The sequence below is a fragment of the Pantherophis guttatus genome, chromosome 1 (genome assembly GCF_059756535.1).
Source record: "Pantherophis guttatus breed Tessera chromosome 1, ASM5975653v1, whole genome shotgun sequence".
NCBI lineage: Eukaryota > Metazoa > Chordata > Lepidosauria > Squamata > Colubridae > Pantherophis > Pantherophis guttatus.
In genome coordinates this window covers 253,838,288-253,858,622 of record NC_142063.1, presented here as the reverse complement: position 1 = coordinate 253,858,622, position 20,335 = coordinate 253,838,288, and positions in this window count along the sequence as shown.

Here is a 20,335-nt window from a genome sequence, read left to right as displayed (position 1 = left end):
AATATTTATCATTTTAAAGGTAGAGCTTGTTGATCAAAAGGTCAGCAATTCAGCGGTTCGAATCCCGAGTGCCGCGTGAGCTCCTGTTACTTGTCCCAGCTTCTGCCAACCTAGCAGTTCAAAAGCACATAAAAAATGCAAGTAGAAAAATACTCACCTTTGGTGAGAAGGTAACAGTGTTCCATGCACCTTTGGCATTTAGTCATGCTGGCCACATGACCATGGAGACGTTTTCGGACAGCGCTGGCTCTTCAGCTTTGAAACGGAGATGAGCACCACCCCCTAGAGTCGGGAACGATTAGCACATATGTGCGAGTGGAACCTTTACCTTTACCTTAAAGTTAGGGACCTTAGTAGATTCTATTAATCAGGTATTGTAAGGTGGCAGTGTGAACGACGACAGGTACAGAAAAATAACTTACTATAGCACACCTCTGTTGTGTTTAATGGTCTGCTTATTTGTAAGTCTATTTGGAATGCCTTAGGATTTTGAAACAGACTTCCCAGTGTGGTGCTTCCAAAGACCCTACCATCCAGATTTCAAAGGCAGCAGTGACTTCAAGACTTTGCTTGAAGGTTATTGGTGTCCCATTAAATATATATGTGTCACTCTAAGTGAACTTCTGCCAACAGTTGCCAATTTTAAGAGCATAAAACCTTTAGTCTGGATCCCTGCCCTCTTTGGTTGATGGAAGCCTCCAAAGTAGGGGTGAAATGCTCCCGGTTCCGACTGGATCACCCAATCCGGTAGCAATGGCGGTGGGGGTTCGGAGAACCGGTAGCAAAAATCCCTGCCCCCCCCCATGCCCAGCTGAGCCCTGAGATCATCAGAGGCTTTTTAAAAAAACTTTTAGAAGCATTTTTTCTAAAACCTCTTCAGCCGAAGTTGTAGAAAAAATGCTTTTAAGAGGCTCTAACGATCCCAGCTGAGTTGCCTAATCGTCAGTGGCTTTTTTTTTCTTTTAAAAGCAAAAAAAAAAAAAAAAAGCTTTGAAAAGAAAAAGAAGCCTCTGACAATCAGGCAACTCAGCTGGGATCGTCAGAGTCTTTTAAAAGCATTTTTTAAACAGAAAAAATGCTTTTAAAAATAAAAAAAAAGTTGGCCACGCCTACCCAGTCACATTACCCACCACCACCACCAAGCCATGCCCACAGAACTGGTAGTAACAAATTTTAGATTTTACCACTGCTCCAAAGTCAGAACTAAGCTGAGTTGGGAGGAGGAAAAATATACATTCTTGAAAGAAAATATGATAATGCGTGCTTTGACAGAAGCTGCAATGTTCCCCTTCCCCAAGAAGACATCATTCAATGAGCCCTGAGTCTTCGGAGAGGGGTGGCATATAAATTTAATTAATTAAATTAAATTAAATTAATTAAATGCAGAAATTCTGGATGGTTATGGATCAATCTACAGTTTTCCCTTATTTGTGGACTATCTGGATTATCTGAACAGAGAGAGAACTCCTGAATAGCCTAGATATTTTCTCAATTGCTCTCCGCTTCTCTGTATCAGCATTTCCCCAGTTATCCAGATAGCTCCGATCCTATTGGGTTATAGGAAAACCATTGAAACATGGTTTTTCAACAAGGCTAGGGAAAGAGTGGGAATGTTGCAATATTATTTTCTTTAACAACGGAAATCCTTTAATTTATATGACCAGTGTTCCCAGTTCTGTGTGTATGTGATGTATGCTATTATTGATAACTTTTTGTTTTATGATACTTTTGTATTTTAATCCAATTTAGAAGTGGAGGGGAGGGGAGGGGGGAGAGAGAGGGAGAGAGAGGGAGGGAGGAGAGAGAGAGAAGGGAAAATTATTTATGTCTAGACTCTAGACCAGGGTTGTCAAACTCAAGGCCCCGGGGGGCTGGATCCGGCCCGCGGGGTGATTAGATCTGGCCCGTGGAGCCACCTTGAAAACAACAAATGACCAGCCCGCAGTGCCTCTGCCAGTGAAAACAGAACTTGCGAGGGCTACGTGCGGCCCTTCCAAGCTCCGTTTTCACTGGCAGAGGGTTGCAGGAGGCCATCCCAGCCAAAAACGGAGCTCTGGAGCCCGTTTTCGCTGGCCGAGTGCTCGGGTCACCACAGGTGCTCCTGACACGAGTGACCTTGAGCTGGCCACACCCACCCGGGCCATCGCCCCCCCCCCCCGCCTCCCTGAGATCAAACACAACCCTGATGCAGCCCTCAATGAAATTGAGTTTGTCACCCCTGCTCTAGAGTCTAAATTCCCTCTTTCAACTTCTGCAGGAAGAAACACTGAAGTCCCAAAGCAGTACAGTAATTCTCCATTTGCATTGTTCAAGCCCAGCACCAGAACTCTGCAACACAGCAGGCTGGGAGGTTATAGAAGTCATATCCCAGTTGGTGTCAACCCACAATATCCAGGAGGCATTGTAGATAAGTTCTCTTTTTCTGTTCTTGCCAGGTCCTGGTTCCAGCCAGTGTACAAGATCAGCCAAGGAGTGACAGATCACTGGATAAGACCTAAAGTGAGATGATTTGCCCATATTCCTGCTAGCTGGAAGAAAGTGCTTGTCTAAGAGCCAGAAAGAAATCTTTTACAAAAGACAAGCTGCTATGTTATATTTACAGAAATGTTACAAAAAAGAGGCTCAACAATAGTGATTATTCTATTGAATATTATGAAATTTAAACTTAATTTATCATTCCACTTCCAAAGATTCTGAGAAGCTTATATTATTAATATAATGACCATCATTGTATTTATTTTCGTTTTTAAGGATTCCATCTAGTATACCACCATACTATCTTATTTATAGTCAAAAACCTTTCTGAAGACTTACATTGTTATCAAAAAGATAGTAATGAGATAGTGACTTGAATATCTGGGGCAAGATATTCCAAATAAGGAAGGCCATCACTAAGAAGACTTGAGTCTGGGATCCCTGAAAATGACCTCCCCTCAACAGTGGAGCTCTTGATAAGCCGTCTCTCCAAAGGGAGATTCAATTTGAACAAGGTGGTCATAGAGATATTTAGGCCAGGAGTCATGCAGACCTTTAAAGGTAAAAGCCAGCATCATCCAGTACACATGGAAATTATCTGGTAGTTCTATAGTGGTGGTGTTACATGGATGAATCTCAGTAGACCCATATTGTAGTATGCTCACTGCATGGTAAGTCAACTGAAGTTTCTCTGTTGACTTCAAAGACAGCTCCAGGAAGAATTCATTGCAATAATCCACCTATGAAACACAACAATATAAAACCTCCTGATCCACTCCAGGAGATGCTCACATACAAAATCTAATGGTTTAAAGTTCTTCCTGGGAACAATCTCCACTTGTTTTTAACCACCTTTTATTCCAAATTACAGCCCGCTCTGTATGGGACTGGATTATCCTGTTCAGAGTCAAAGATGAAGTCTCTCTGGAGTCAATCAAATTCTGAATTCACAGCCCTTAAACAGCACAGTTTAAGCCCATTTTTGCCTGTTGATATCTTCCAGTCAATAAATCAAGACGTCCTTGGAATCTTCTGTCAGCCTGGGAGATATACAAGGGTGTAACATCAGTATATTGATGATGTCTCACCAATGTTGGCAGATGATGTTTCCCAATTGCTTCATATAGATCAGTGATGGCGAACCTGCGTGCCAAAAGTCTAAGCGCGCGTGCGCTGTTGCGCTCCCATGTGCCGGAACCCATAATGCAATGCACGCCCCCATTTATGCATGTGTGCACGACAACCCCCATGCTCCCTCTAAACATGCGCCCGCACTGTGCATGCATGCCCCCCCCAATGCCCCCCCCACTTTTTCCAAGTGGGCCGGCATACCTCTTACCAGAGGACAACTAGGTACCGGCCCGTTCCTGGTGAGACAGCTGTTCCCCAGCCGGCGCAAGGCGCTGCCAAGATGGCTTGGCTGATGATCAGGCAACTCCAAAGTTTCCTGCTAAATGTGTTCGTTCTCTTGCCCGTCTTCTTTCCCTGTTTAAAAGAGCCGCGCTTGTAGGGGGGAGAGATCTGACTAAAGAGCTGTGCTTTAGCTGTGCTAAAGAGCTGCCTCCTGCCTTCCACGATCTCCAAAGTTCCTCCCCCATCGAATCCTAGCTTTCTCTTGACTTCCACAATCTCCAAAGTTCCTCCCCCATCGAATCCTAGCTTTCTCCTGCTTTCCTGCCACGGAGAGGCATCTGCAGAGTGTAGAACCTGCAGAGATCAGGGAAGGCCCTGCCTCTGTTCATGCGTGGCAGAGACCAGAAGACCAGCTGGCCGATTGGAGGTGTGCACATGTGCGGTGGGGCAATGGCTGGCGTGCTGGCAGAAAGGGCTCTGCTTGCCACTTGGGCATACGTGCCATAGGTTCGCCATCACGAATATAGATGTTGAAAAGTAGTAGGGAGAACATCTACAACGTAAGTCCCAAAGGTGCTTTTTCAAGAGGCAACTGGACTTCCTGTTTTTTTCCTTTGAAGATGTATCGCTTCTCATCCAAATGTCCAGTTGCCTCTTGAAAACAGCACTTTTGGGACAACCATAACCTGGATAACTGAGAATCTCCATAGACATCTGCAAAATAACAGAGTTGTTGAAGGCTTAAACTGTCTCTCTCCCAAATGGGAAGATCCCATGGTCAATGATATAAAAGACCAAAAGACCACTGAAAGATCCAGCAGAACCCTCTATCCTGGTCCCACCAAAGCTCATTAGTAAGAGCAAATACACCAAGTTTTGATCCCATATGAATCCTCACTTAAAACCGTTCAGATAATCCAGTTCATTCAAGGCTTTCTAACTCTAATCCAACCATCTTCCTTAGGAAGTTAAGTTAGAGGTAAATGATAGTTGATTAAATTGGCTGTTTTGAGTGATAATTTCTTGAGGATAGGAAACATCACCACCTATTTCAAGGTAGGAGATACTACCCCTTCACTTAAGGATGCATTTACAACAGCCTGCATCCAGCTCTGCTCACCTTTCTTGCTGCTTTTGCCAACCAGGTAAAATAAGAATTAGTAACAAATGCAAATCTAACAACACAAAGAATTCTGTTTATTTTCTCAGAGGGTTATTCCAATATTTTACAAAGTTCTTATATTCTGAACATTCAAAAGCTTTTCCTCCATAAAAGTTGTTCTGGAATCTAGGACAACTTGAGGCTGCTTTGTGATTCATACACTTCTTTCCTTTATGTTGGTTAGAAATTCAAAGAAAGAGAAGCTATTAACACATTCAAGAAATATTTTTCCAGATGATTTTCTATTAGCTGTTGGGAATATATATCATATCATCATGTGTTTGACTGTAACATACAAAAACATTGCCATTTTATTGCTGATGAATGCTGATAAAAGTGTTTTCAATTATTTTCATATGAAACTGAAACAGAAATGCTCTCTGTACATGCAGCATTACAGTACGTTCCACTGTGCTCTCTGCAACCTGGGCAGAAAATTTAATTTTTATGGGTTACAGATGCTTTCAGAACATTATCTGCCAAGAATGATTCCACACAGACGCATACAAACACAGACAGACCATATAGCAGAAAGATAGTATTTTTCCTAAGAAGACCATCCATTGCTGTTGAATTTGTTATATGGGATATGTAATCCATCAAAATCACAGGTAAGTAGTAATGATGTTCATAATCAATCTTAACCTACTTGAATTATGAAATTATTTTTAAATTTTCTTCCAAAGCCCTTTACTTCCACGTTGTGTGATTTAACTGCTAGTATATTTCTTTCTTCTCCAGTGCCCGAGCCTTCATTTTTTTTAAAAAAATTTTTTGATTTATATGCCGCCCTTCTCCGGACACTCAGGGCGGCTTACAATGCGTTAAGCAATAGCCTTCATACTTTTGTATATATTTATACGAAGTCATCTTATTGCCCCCACAATCTGGTACTCATTTTACCTACCTTAGAAAGGATGGAAGGCTGAGTCAACCTTGAGCCTGGTGAGATTAGAACTTCCAGTAATTGCAGGCAGCTGAATGTTAATCACAGTGCCTTAGTCTACTGTGCCACTCAGGCATTTGATCTATATAGGAAACAGCGATATGCCATGTGGGAAATATAGGAATATTGTCGCAAGTAAACAACAGCTATGTCTCTTGGTTGTTTATCAATTAGTTTGATATCAGCACAGAAACTAATAATTAAATGTATGGTTGCTATGAAGAAATCTATTAGCCAGTTGTCAACTCCAGCTACATATTACAAATAAAGTCTCCTTTGATTCCTGGGAACTTCTAAGTATCTTTTCTTTGGCCACAATCTGGTACTGACTTTCTCTAGGATGGTTTTATTCTTTCTCGTTAACTCATCAGAATATGGAACAGAAATTATGGGAAGAAGCTGAAGATGGACAGACATACAGACAGATGGACATCAATAGGATAACTTTTGGTAACCAAACCAGAATAGAATCATGTGGTGAGAGAAGCCGGGAATAGAAAATCCAAGTTCAAAAATAGGCTGGATCTGATGTGTAGTTGCACAGGGGGGGGGGAGCGGGTGATCAACATATTCATCCTGATTGGAATAACAGTTGAGTGGGGTCAAATGTAGGGTTAGAGACTCAACACAAGGCTATAGCACAAAGACAAACCCAGCATATCAACACAGAAGAAAATATGGACCTCCTGTGCTTCTCCAGATAAGAATGGATTTCAGAAGCAAATTTCAGAAGCCAATCCAGTTCAGCTTGCTTCCCTTGCTTTGTTCAATTTCCATGTCTTAGCCAGTATTCTATTTTTTTTTTCCTTTCCTTCCACAGATTAGCCAGAGTTAGGGATACTTAGCTTTGCAAAATCTATCAAAGTTGATTAGGTAGTGCCATCTAGCTGGGCTTAATTTTTTTATTCGGAGGATGCTATCAGAATTTGCTTTTATTCATAAATCTGCATTTTTTTAAAAAAAAAATCTATCTGCAATAGAAGAGAAAAAGGTGTAAGCGTATAATAAAACCACTGTTGTACGACAAAATGGAGGTGGGGGAGGGAATAAATGTCCTTTAGTGAAGATGTCCTTTTGAGGTAATTTAGCTCAGTTTCAATAGCTGACATGGGAAAATACAATTCCCATGTTTTTTTTTTTTAGACTTTGCCATTTACTATAGAAAAGAAAGTGCCATAGGAAATCTCCTTGTTGCAGATATATTTACATTGGTTGCCTTTTTCAAATCTAATCAGGGAAGGAAATAACCTTACAAGTATGATTTACAGGCCTGGGTCAATAGCCTTTCTAAGGCAGCAGCTCAGCTGTGTTTCAAAAATATATGGTACTTTTCCAGGTTTGTCCTCCAATCAGTTGCTTGTTGCCTGCAACATATATACCATCCTTTAGCAAATCAAGAATATTGGCATTTTATCAAGTTTAACAATGCTTCACTTCAGTTGTGTTTGCTAACTGTGTTTCAGAAACTCTGAAATAGCAGTTTTCTGTTACTTCCTATTTTTTTCTAGCTGTCCCAAGTTCTTAAAACAAAAGAACCACAAAAAAGAATATGCTAGCTAAGCTCTCAATAGAAATGATTTTACTGGTAAGAAAAACCAAAAGCACACATATAAACTGGGGGAAACCAGGCTTAATAGCAGTGACTGTGAGAGGGATCTTTAGAATAGAATAGAATAGAATTTTTTGTATTGGCCAAGTGTGATTGGACACACAAGGAATTTGTCTTTATTTTATTTATTTATTTATTTATTATTTTAGTCTTGGTGCATATGCTTTCAGTGTACATAAAAAGAAAAGATACATCTTGGAGTCTTAGTGGACAATCAGCTAAATATGAGCTAGCAATGTGCAGAGGAAGCTAAAAAAGCCAACGCAATCCGAAGTTGCATTAACAGAGGAATACAATCAAGATCAAGTGAGGCACTAATACCACTCTATAAAGCCCTAGTAAGACCACACCTAGAGTACTGCATCCAGTTTGGTCACCACACTATAAAAAAGATGTTGAGACTCTAGAAAAAGTGCAGAGGACAGCAACCAGGATGATTAGGGGACTGGAGACTAAAATATATGAAGAATGGTTACATGAACTGGGCATGGCTAGTCTAGTGCAAAGAAGGACCAGGGGAGATATGATAGCAGTTTTCCAATATTTGAGGGGCTGCCATAGAGAGGAGGGGGTCAAGCTGTTTTCCAAAGCACTTGAAGGCCAGACAAGGAATAACGGATGTAAACTGACCAAGGAGAGATTCCTGCATGATAAAGTCGCTCAGATTCAGGAAGGCCTGGAGTCTGACTGGATGAGTCCGGGGGGGATACGGGGGTAGGTCTTGAGAATATTATCTGGGAAGAGTTTGACCATGTGGCTCCTGAGGACATGGACAGGATTCTGGGTAGGCTTAGTGCTGCCACATGTTTACTGGACCTGTATCTCTTCTGGTTGGTACTGGCCTCTCGGGAGGTTACACGAGGCTGGCTCCAGGGGATTATAAATGCTTCTTTGAGTGAGGGTGCCTTTCCTGCCGCCTTGAAAGAGGTAGTGGTGAGGCCTCTCCTCAAGAAGCCTTCCCTGGACCCAGCTGTATTAGCTAATTATCGTCTGGTCTCCAACCTTCATTTTGTGGCAAAGGTTGTTGAGAGTGTGGTGGCACGACAGCTCCCCCGGTACCTGGATGAAGCTGTCTATCTAGACCCGTACCAGTCGGGCTTCAGGCAGGGGTACAGCATGGAAACGGCATTGGTCGCATTGGTTGATGATCTCTGGAGGGCTCGGGACAGGGTTGCTCCTCTGTCCTGGTCCTATTAGATCTGTCAGCGGCTTTTGATACCATTGACCATGGTATCATGCTGCAGCGGTTAAGGGGGTTAGGAATAGGGGGCACCGTGTTATGGTGGTTCTCCTCCTTCCTCTCCAACCGCTTGCAGTTTGTGTTGGCAGGGGGCAGAGGTCAACCTTGAGGCGCCTCGCTTGGGGGGTGCTGCAAGGGTCGGTCCTCTCGCCCCTTTTGTTCAACATTTATGTGAAGCCACTGGGCGAGATCATCCGTAGTTTTGGGGTGAGGGTACATCAGTACGATGATGATACTCAGCTGTACATCTCCACCCCAGACCACCCCAATGATGCCTTGACGTGATGTCCCACTGCCTGGAGGCCGTGCGGGTCTGGACGGGGAGAAATAGGCTCAAACTCAACCCTTCCAAGACCGAGTGGCTGTGGCTTCCAGCGTCCTGGTATAGTCAGCTGTCGCCATCGCTGTCTATAGGGGGTGAATCTTTACCCCCCACAGAGAGAGCTCGCAATCTGGGTGTCCTCCTGGACGCACGGTTGTCTTTAGAACAGCATATGATGGCCGTGGCTAGGGGGGCCTTCTATCAGGTTTGCCTGATCCACCAGTTGCGTCCCTTTCTGGACTGGGATGCCTTGCGCACGGTCACTCACGCCCTTGTTACCTCTCGGCTGGACTATTGTAATGCTCCCTACATGGGGCTCCCCTTGAAGAGCACTCGGAGGCTCCAGCTGGTCCCGAATGCAGCCGCGTGGGTGATTATGGGTGCAACCCGTTGCGCTCATGTAACACCTCTCCTGCGCGAGCTGCACTGGCTCCCAGTGGTCTTCCGGGTGCAATTCAAGGTGTTGGTTACCACCTTTAAAGCGCTCCATGGCTCAGGGCCTGGATACTTATGAGACCGCCTTCTGCCACCGGTAGCCTCCCACCGACCAGTTCGCTCCCACAGAGAGGGACTCCTCAGGGTGCTGTCGGCCAAACTATGTCGGCTGGCGACACCCAGGGGGAGAGCCTTCTCTGTGGGAGCTCCTGCCCTTTGGAACGAACTGCCCCCGGAAATACGCATAATCTCTGACCTCGGAGTTTTTCGCTGTGCCCTCAAGACCCTGCTCTTTCGACAGGCAGGGCTATCTTTGTAAAGGAGTTTTAAATTCGGAGTTTTAAATTTTTGGGTTTTTAACGAATCTTGGCCGTAAATGTAATAATTTTAATAATTTTTAAATTTAATTGGGATTTGTATTGTGTTTTTTACTTGGCTGTGCACCTCCCCGAGTCCTTCGGGAGAGGGGCAGTATAGAAATAAAATTATCTATCTATCTAACCTAGAAATGAGGAACTTTCTGACAGTGAGAACAATCAACCAATGGAATAGCTTGCCTTCGGAAGTTGTGGGAGCTTCATCACTTGAGACTTTCAAGAAAAGATTGGACTGCCATTTGTCAGAAATGGTGTAGGGTTTCCTGCTTGAGCAGGGGTTGGACTAGATGACCTATAAGGTCCCTTCCAACTCTGTTAATCTGTTATATCTGTTATATGTGGATGGTTGTGGCTGCCACTTGATTGATTTTATACATATATAATGAAGTATATAACATAAATAAAATATTTATTTATATATTATTTTATAATAATAACAAATATACTAAATAAAAGGTTATTGTATAATGTTTTGATATAAATATTATTTTTAATATTTAATTATAACAGCAAACTCTAATACAAATAGAACTTAGAATAGAAAGGAGGAAAAAATGCAAGGAAAAAGAGAAAAGTAAGAATAAAAGGAAAGGAAAAGAAATATATAAAGAAATGACTTCCAATCTTCATCAGAAATATAAACAAATTTAGTAACTCTTCACCCTTACTAAAATTACAAACATTTATCCCTTCATCCAATATCCCATCTCTTATCTTTAAACAAATCCACAATGTATTATTATATTCTGTCCTATTGTCAGCAGATATTCCATAAAGGATAACCAGAAGTAACAACGTATCTGATTTTAACCTTGATTAAATAAATCAACTTTATCCACCTTCCTAAATTTTAATCTTTAATTCATTCAAATTATGTTGTAGGATTTTATTCTTCTTTATCCTATTGCATAGTTTTCTTCAAGGTTTTAACAAGTGTCTTTTGTAAATGCAGTTGGAAAAAAAATATGCAGGCCACTCTCTTAGTCGTTTATTTTCCCCTTTTAAATTTTAAAAACTCAGCCAATTTCTTTTGTAGATCCGGTGAAACATCCTTTTCTAAATCATTTTCTTGGCTTGCCAGTTGTGAAACTACTTTTGATATCATATCTATCTTGTCAGTTAAAATTTGTCCTACATTTCTTCAACATCTTTTGGACTATCCATAGAAGCATACATCATTATTAACACTTGATTGTGGCTATTTTCTGATTCCATTCTTCAAAACTATCCTTCAGTAACTTTATTGTCACTTTTTGTACCATCTTGCAGGCCTATATATCTTTCCTCTATTTAAAATCTTTAGTCCCCTCTAGTGTCCAGTTTTTGAAATTACAAAATTATTAATCTATGTTATGCCTTTAAAAAAAACCAAACAAGCTCTATTTACCATGAGACTATTACTATTTATTTTATAGTTGATTCCAAAATTTTATTGTAAGTTTCAGTATTTCAATTTTATCTGGACTCTTAATCTATTTATAACTTTCTAAGATCAAAATCTTATTTAAGTTTTTCCTGTTTATTTGCAGATTTTTAAATTCCTAAATTTAAAATTAATATTTTACTTCATTTGGGGCTGAAGGTAGAATCACCTGACATTTTTAAATTTTTCATTCCCAAACTGTAATATCTTAGAAACAGTTTAAAAGCAATTTCCAAAAGTGAGGCTTGCAAATTTAAAGTTCTTTAAAAGTCTCTGCCACAATTGCAAGCAAGATGGCCCACTGTCCTGCATTCCCCTTGTAAGGAGCTGCCATCCAGAGCACATGTGGGTGATCTCCCATCCTCTCTTTTATCTGGAGAAGTTCCAAGGAACTGGTCTATTCATTCCTTCGTCTTTGCCATATTTATTAGCTCTGTTTTGGCAAATCTGCCTTTTATTCACCTTCCTCAGAAGCAACCATGTGACTTTTTTTTAACCTCCCCCCCCACATAACACCCCCTTCCTGACAGTTCTGTCTTAAGAAATTCATTCAGGTATCACAGACTGAAGGTATGATACCAGGAAAATACACAGACAAGAATAATCAATTACGAATTAAGTACTAATTAGCTTTAGAGAGCATGGCTATGCAACTCTACTTCTGACATGGAGGTGAAGGATTTTATTTTTCCAAGAACAGTGTGATGAGAAACATTTTGCTAATTAATTTGTTATATGTCAGGGTAGGGTTAAAAGCTTGGAACTCAGTCAAGAAAAATGACGGCAACTCTATTGTTTTAATACATTATCAAAGCTTTTGTCTCATATTTTCTGACTAAAAGTGTTTGACTCATACATAAATCTTCATGCTTCATAACCAATTTCAGGTTTGAGAAAACGCTATCAGTCTGTCATACACAATCACTGGGCTCCCTCATGTTGCCAGTGACGAATAAACTGTTGGGGCAGAATTAAAGAGTGATGCACAAAGAGGCAAAAGAATTCCAAACCACCTTCGTGTGGCAGCATTGGGAAAGAAAAAAGGGACTAAAAGAAATGTGTTGCAGCTGTAATTTTCCAGTAAATCCAGGAGGAAAGAAATGCAAAACAGCTGCTGTTCTGAAAAGCCCTTTCTGCATTTTTAAATAAAAGGAGAAAAAAAATCCTTAACTCCAAAATTGTTTATTTATACAGGTAGTCCTTGACTTACAACAATTCATTTAGTGACTGTTCAAAATTACAACAGTAGTGTAAGAAGTTACTTATGACCATTTTTCACAGTTATGACCCTTGTAGCATCCCCATGATCGTGTGATCAAAATTCAGGTGCTTGGCAACTGGTTCATACTTATGACCGTTGCTGTGTCCCAAGGTCATGTGATCTCCTTTTGCAATCTTTTGACAAGCAAAGTTAATGGGGAAGCCAGATTCACTTAACAACTGGATTATTAGTTTATCAACTGCAGTGATTCACTTAACAACTGAAGCAAGAAAGGTCATAAAGTGGGGCAAAACTCACTTAACAAATGTTTCATTTAACAAAAAGAAATTTTGGGCTCAATTGTGGTTGTAAGGCGAGGACTAACTATATTGAATTATACAGAATAAAATGGTTGACATTTATCATATCAAGGGAGTAAATTAAAAATGATACACACACACACACCCCTTATCATATGTTTACTAGGGATGATTGAAAGGAAAGGGAGAGGTAATTTAAATTCTAGTGTATCTTGCAATAAACTTAGTGCTTTCCAATGCAAAGATACAAAGTCTGGGTCATCTTTAGAGCTGCAACAGCAACAGGAGAAGATTCCTTGATCAGCCAAGACCCATTGGCAAATTCTGCTCAAGATCACCCTCTCTCAGAAGAGAAAGGCATTGCCTCTGGATAGAATAGCAACGGGGTGGGGGTGGGGGAACAGGCCTTTGAGTTCTTATAATGACAAACTTTGCCTTAATCTTAATCACCCCAATGTTGCCCTGGAAGTGATGTCCTGGTGCCTGGAGGCTGTGCGGATCTGGATGGGAAGAAACAGACTCAGGCTCAACCCATCCAAGACCGAATGGCTGTGGTTTCTGGCATCCCGATATAGTCAGTTGGTGCCATCACTGACTATTGGGGGCGAGTCGTTGGCTCGCAATTTGGGTGTCCTCCTGGATTCACGGCTGTCTTTAGAAGAGCATTTGACGGCTGTGGCCGGGAGGACTTTCTATCAGGTCCGCCTGATTTGCCAGTTGCATCCCTTTCTGGATCGGGACTCCTTACGCACGGTCACTCATGCCCTCGTCACCTCCCGCCTGGACTACTGTAATGCTCTCTACATGGGGCTCCCCTTGAGGAGCACCCGGAGGCTCCAACTGGTCCAGAATGCGGCCACGCGGGTGGTTATGGGAGCGACGTGGCGTTCCCATGTAACACCTCTCCTGTGCGAGCTGCACTGGCTCCTGGTGGTCTTCCGGGTGCGCTTCAAGGTTTTGGTTACCACCTTTAGAGCGCTCCATGGCTTAGGACCTGGGTACTTACGAGACCGCCTTCTGCCACCAGTAGCCTCTCACTGGCCAGTACGCTCCAATAGAGACGGGCTCCTCAGGGTGCCGTCGGCCAGTGTCGACTGGCAGCCCCCAGGGGGAGAGCCTTCTCTGTGGGGGCACCTGCCATCTGGCACGAGCTCCCTCCGGAGATACGGAGGATCCCTGACTTACGCACTTTCCGCCGTGCCCTCAAGACCTTTTTATTTCAACAGGCTGGCCTGGCCTAACCTCCTTTTTAATTGTTAATTTTAAATTTGTTTTAAAACAATAGGGGTGTTTTAAATTGTTTGGGCCAAATTATTTAATGTGCTTTTACATTGTTTTTAAATTTTGTATTATGTGTGTTTTATCTTTTGGCTGTTCACCGCCCTGAGTCCTTCGGAAGTAGGGCGGTATATAAATTCAAAATAAAGTAAAAAGTAAAGTAAAGTAAAATATTGGAGAAAAGACTGTTTATTTGTATCAAAAAGATGAGAAAAATATTAATCCCCCACTTTTGTGAATTGTCCATAGCAGACAGCGCTCACATGTAGTCACCCATCCAGATAGAAACCTAAGCCTTTCCAGTTTAGCAATTGGGACATAGCATGCTTGCTGCCAGAGAGCTAGATAGAATTGGAAGTAGAGCCTTGCTTTTTCCTCTTTCACTCAATTACAGTTGCAGTTTTGCTTCCTCCACTTTGATTGGGGTGTTACAATCTATTCCTTCTGCTTGCCCTTTCAATTCAGTTCCACATTTCACTCCACTTCACTTCTTCAAACCACCTTCCTTCACCCACATCCAACAATTTCACAACAAAAGCAACAGCTGCCACCCACCCAACCTCCCACCTGCATGCCCACAAACAACCACTCACACTGCCACCTAAACTACCTTTTCTCTTAGCAAACAAAATGCAGCCACAACTTGCAGTTGCCCAAATAGAAAACACAACCTTCTGCATTTGCACCTCCTTTTCCCCCTCTTACCTTGGTCTCAAACACAACAAGCCTCCACCTGCCCTCTGGCCTGCCCCACTCCCTTGCACCGAAGGGCAGCAGCAAGGAGGAGAAACACCAAGGTACCCCCTCACCACCACAAACTTCAAATTGACACCCCCGTGCCAAAAATCTTGCCTCTTTTTGTAGAGAAAACAACAGATACTCCCTCACCTCCACAAACCTTCAAATTAATTAATTTTGGGCTCAATTGTGGTTGTAAGGTGAGGACTAACTATATTGAATTGTACAGAATGAAATGGTTGACATTTATCATATCAAGGGAGTAAATTAAAAATGATACACACACACACCTTGTCATATGTTTACTAGAGATGACTGAAAGGAAAGAGAGAGGCAGTTTAAATTCTAGTGTATCTTGCAATAAACTTAGTGCTTTCCAATGCAAAGATACAATTTGAATTAGCCTGCCTGAATAATCTGGCCTTCTATTATGGAAGGAAAGACTGTTTTCAAACAACTATAAACCATAAATGTTTCTCAAGAAACTGCTGGCTGTAAATATGGCCTTACTTGCATGTTCACGGTAAATCTGATCACCCCCTTTGGATTTAATCAGAAATCAGTTGTGTTGCCCAGCTACAGAAAGCAAGATAGCAAACCTAAGGCAAAACAGGATATATGAAGCAACTTAAAAATAAAAAACATTTTATGAAAATATATATTGGTATTTGGGGTTCTATTGATTTGTGATTGTGAACTTTATGATGTAACTTTATGATGTAATATGTTATCTCTCCAAAAGAAAGTCTATTTGTTTTTCTCACATTATTTATATTAAAAATGGGAAAGTGGCCAATGCAGGGGTGAAATCCAGCAGGTTCTGACAGGTTCTGGAGGACCAGTAGAAATTGTGAGCAGTTCGGAGAATCGGCAGTGGAAATTTTGAGTAGTTCAGAGAACCAGCAAATACCACCTCTGGCTGGCCCCAGAGTGGGGTAGAAATGGAGATTTTGCAGTATCCTTCCCCTGGAGTGGGGAGGGAATGGAGAGTTTGAAGTATCCTTCCCCTACCACACCGACTAAGCCACACCAAGCCACGTCCACAGAACCGATAGTAAAAAAATTTGGATTTCACCACTGAGCCAATGCAACAAAAGAGCACTTTTTTCCTGTCTCTTCTAAAGAGAAAGCTTCTTAACAATTCACAATTGTTTTCCTGTTGGGTAAAGGCAGTAATACATAGTTTCCCTCACCATCAACAACAGGATAAAAATAAAAACAATAAAGATAAGACATCCTTTGGAGCTCCATTTCCCTTGTATCTTCTCAGTATGTACTTAATTTTTAATTTATTTATTATTTATTTATGTTTATGTAGCATATATATTGGAGGTGGTGACCCTTTGAGAGCTGTATGCAATGAAATTTGATTTTATTGTATGCCGATTAGTGTACATTTATTAAGTATGATTTTACATCTCACAAATATAGACATTCTTTTCTGACTGGAGACAAGAAATAATTGTTATTTATCGTAAAAACTTTTAACATCACCTCAATTGTTTAAGCTGCAAGCATTTAAAGCAATAACATGTAATACATGACACTAAAATAATTAACACATTATCAAAACTTGTCAGATATATCAAATAATAAAGCAATGAACATTACAACAAAAGTGAAACTAGACACGCGCCAAGACCAAACAGCTCCCATGTTTGCCACAATCTCCAGACACACATTGGAAAAAAAATCTTTTTAACTAATATATTTCCAAAATATTAGAAGTTAAGGGTGGAGTTCTTACATTTGCTTGGCAGATGTTCCCCCCAGAGGGGAGGCCCTGCAAGCAGAGCTCACCAGGAGTGACTTCAATTACTTCACTAACTTTTTAGTCTCTAATTTCCAATAACCTGGGACAGGTTAAGGAGTTTGGCTCCTTTAAAGGGGCCAAAATTACAAGCCCACACATTTATGAGGATGTCCCTGAGATTCCATAAATGAATTGGTCCGGCAGAATTTTCCACTGGCAGCTGCAGTTCGGGGTTCAGTGCCGCCTCTGCTGTCTCTCCAGCCTGCTTCCAGAAAGCATAGGGGGGAAAGCAGGGGCTGTTTCAGACAGAGCAACCATCAGCAAAACGAGTGGACCTTATTCCCATTTAGCTCGGCCTCTGTAAGCAAATGGCTCCGCTGAAGTTGAAAGAGCGCTGGAACTAAAGCGCCCTCTGGATTTCCTTTAGCAACGTGGGAGGCGACAGAGTTTGGCCTTGGTCGACCAAAACCCGTTGGCTAATTCTGGCTGAGAGCGCCTCCTCTCTGAAGGAAAAGGCATCGCTTCTAGAGATAGAAAATAGAATAGAAGGGGTGAGGGTGGGGGGTGGAACCTGTCTTTGAACTCTTGTAACAGCAAACTTCGCCAAATCTTGGAAAAAAGAGCCGGGAAAGGGACGCATCCAATTTGCAAGATGTTGGAGGGTAAGAAAAATTGGCCGAAATCATTTTCTTTGCAAGATACCCCCTCACCTCCACCAAATTCATTGCCGCCCCTGGGACAAAAAGCCTTGCCTTTTTTTGTAGAGAAAACAACACAGAAACTCCCTCATCTCCACAAACTTCAAATTAATTGCTCCCCCTCCCCCGTGCCAAAAAGGGTTGCCCCTTTTTGTAGAGAATCCATAGCACACAGCATACGCGAGCAGCCGCCCTTCCAAACTGTGGCCGAAGCGTTACCAGCTTCATCAGCAGACATGCCACGCTCTGCTGCTTACGAGCTATAGAAAGAGCTGGTGTTGCTGCTCTCTCTTTAGCTATTTCACTCCCTTCAAATGAAATCATCTTGTTTCTCCCCACCACTTTTGCATTTTTCATCTTCTCTATATCTAGAAAAACATCCTCTGTTTAATAACATGATCAAACTACGCCTCCTTACAAGATGCACATCTCCAAATCACGGGGGAAAGCAGGCTGGGGTGGGATGGACCTTCAGAAACTCATCATGGAACCTCTTTCACAGAGCAAGGAAAAAGTTTGCCATCTCCGTCTCACTGGATGATCTTTAAGAGAGGGGACCTGGAGGCATCCACCTAGCTGGATTGGGGGGATGGACAGATACCCTCAAAGAGACGTAGACCTGCAACTATCCTGGCTCTGTATTAGTCAAAGCCTTAAAAGTCATGAGGAACTGCTTCCTCTCCATTCAGACCCCCACAGCCTCTTGGCACTAATTCAGCACCTCAATGGCATTGACCACTGATGGAAATGTGGGACTATCTGGGTTGCCTTAGGCTGCACTATATGGGCTGCTGCTTCTTTTTTATATCTGTCCAATACTATGACCGTACCTGCCCATCACACTAAGCCAGATACGGTGGGTGGCTTCATGTATTCTCCCTTAAATGCTGTCATCTTCTGAGACCTAGGCAGCGCACCTTTTCCTTAGCTGGCCCTGCTCTATGAAAGAGTTTTTTCCATGAGATCCATTAGCTTCCTCCACCCCCCACTTTTTGAATGTTTAGAAAAGAATGGTTTCTTCCCCCAAAATTGGACTAGGGTGAAACTGGAGTCCAAAAGAAGTGGGGGGAGAGATGTGTGGGCACCATATGGTATACTGTTTGTGGTTAGTATCACTGCCATTGTTGGTTTCTATATGGGATGGTTATTGACCCGCCCAGCGATGTCGTATATAAGATGGATGGACATCTCAGTCTCTTAAAATGAACAGAATAAAGGGAAGGCGTTACTTCTGCCTGTCCAAAGACAAAATGAAGTGATTCAAATGAACAAGTCATTTCCTCAGGGTACCGAAGGGACAATCCATTTTTATTCAGTGTGTGTCAGCTGACCAGGAAGAGAAAAGGAAGAGAAATCCCTATAACTTTCGAGCGAAAGCGTTTTCTGCCTTGTGTTAGCTAGGTGGAATCTGGAATCTGCAAATTCCTGGATTCTTAAGGATAGCTCCCTTTCTTTTATTGACGATCTCAAACATGAGGAATTACACACACATAATATACCTTATGAGGATGTTCCTGGATTTCATAAATGAATCAGTCCAGCAGAATTTCCCGTTGGCAGCTGCAGTTCAGCCTCAAAGTTGCGCCTGCTTCAAGAAAGCATAGGGGGAAAAGCAGGGCTGTTTCAGGCAGAAGAACAATCAGTCAATAGAGCGGGCCTTATTCCCATTTATCTCAGCCTTTGTTGGCAAGTGGCTTGGCTGTAGTTGAAAGCGAGTTAGAACTAAAGCGCTCTCAGAAGTCTGGGTCATCTTCAGAGCTGCAACAGCAACAGCAACAGCAGAAGATTCCTTGGTCAGCCAAAACCCAAGTTGGCAAATTCTACTCAAGATCACCCCCTCTCAGAAGGGAAAGGCATTGCCTCTGGATAGAATAGCAACGGGGAGGGGGTGGGGGTGGGGGAACAGGTCTTTCAGTTCTTATAATGACAAACTTTGCCTTAATCTTGGAGAAAAGACTGTTTATTTGTATCAAAAAGATGAGGAAGAATAATCCCCACTTTTGTGAATTATCCATAGCAGACAGCGCTCACATGTAGTCACCCATCCAGATAGAAACCTAAGCCTTTCCAGCTTAGCAATTGGGACATAGCATGCTTGCTGCCAGAGAGCTACAGATAGAATTAGGAGTGGACGCTTGCCTTTTCCCCTTTCACTCGATTACAGTTGCAGTTTCACTTCTTCCACTCTGATGGTGGCTTTATAATCCATTCCCTCTGCTTGCCCTTTCAGTTCAGTACCACATTTCACTCCACTCCACTTCACTTCCTCAAACCACCTGCCTTCACCCACATCCAACAATTTCACAACAAAAGCACCAGGCACCACCCACCAACCCTCCCACCTGCGTGCCTAGGAACAACTACTCACACTGCCCCCTAAACTACTTCTCTCATAGCAAAGAAAGTGCCTGCACAACTTGCTGCTGCCCAAACAGAAAACACAAAGAACGGTCCAAATAGGGGCGCAACTGGTGCACCAGGCGAACCTGGGCAAATGCCCCCCTGGTCACGGCTGTTATATGATCTTCTAAACTCAACCGTGAGTCCAGGAGGACACCTAAGTTGCGTGCCCTGTCTACAGGGGCAAAACCTCACCCCATATAGCCAAAGATGGAACCTCATTATCAGACCGAAATGCCGGTACCAACAGCCACTCAGTCTTGGTAGGGTTGAGCCGAAGCCTGTTCCTCCCCATCCAGACCCGCACTGCTTCCAGGCACCGGGACATCATGTCGAGGGCATCACTGGGCTGATTCGGGGCTCAACCCTGGCTCTGTATTATTCAAAGCCTTAAAAGTCATGAGCAACTGCTTCCTCTCCATCCAGACCCTCACAGCCTCTTGGCACTAATTCATCACCTGAGTAGCATTGATCAGTGATGGAAATGTGGGACTATCTGGGCTGCCTTAGGCTGCACTATGTGGGCTGCTGCTTCTTTTTTATATCTATCCAATACTATGACACCCAGATAATCTGACAATTGTTGTGGTCCGCCAGCAGCCTGC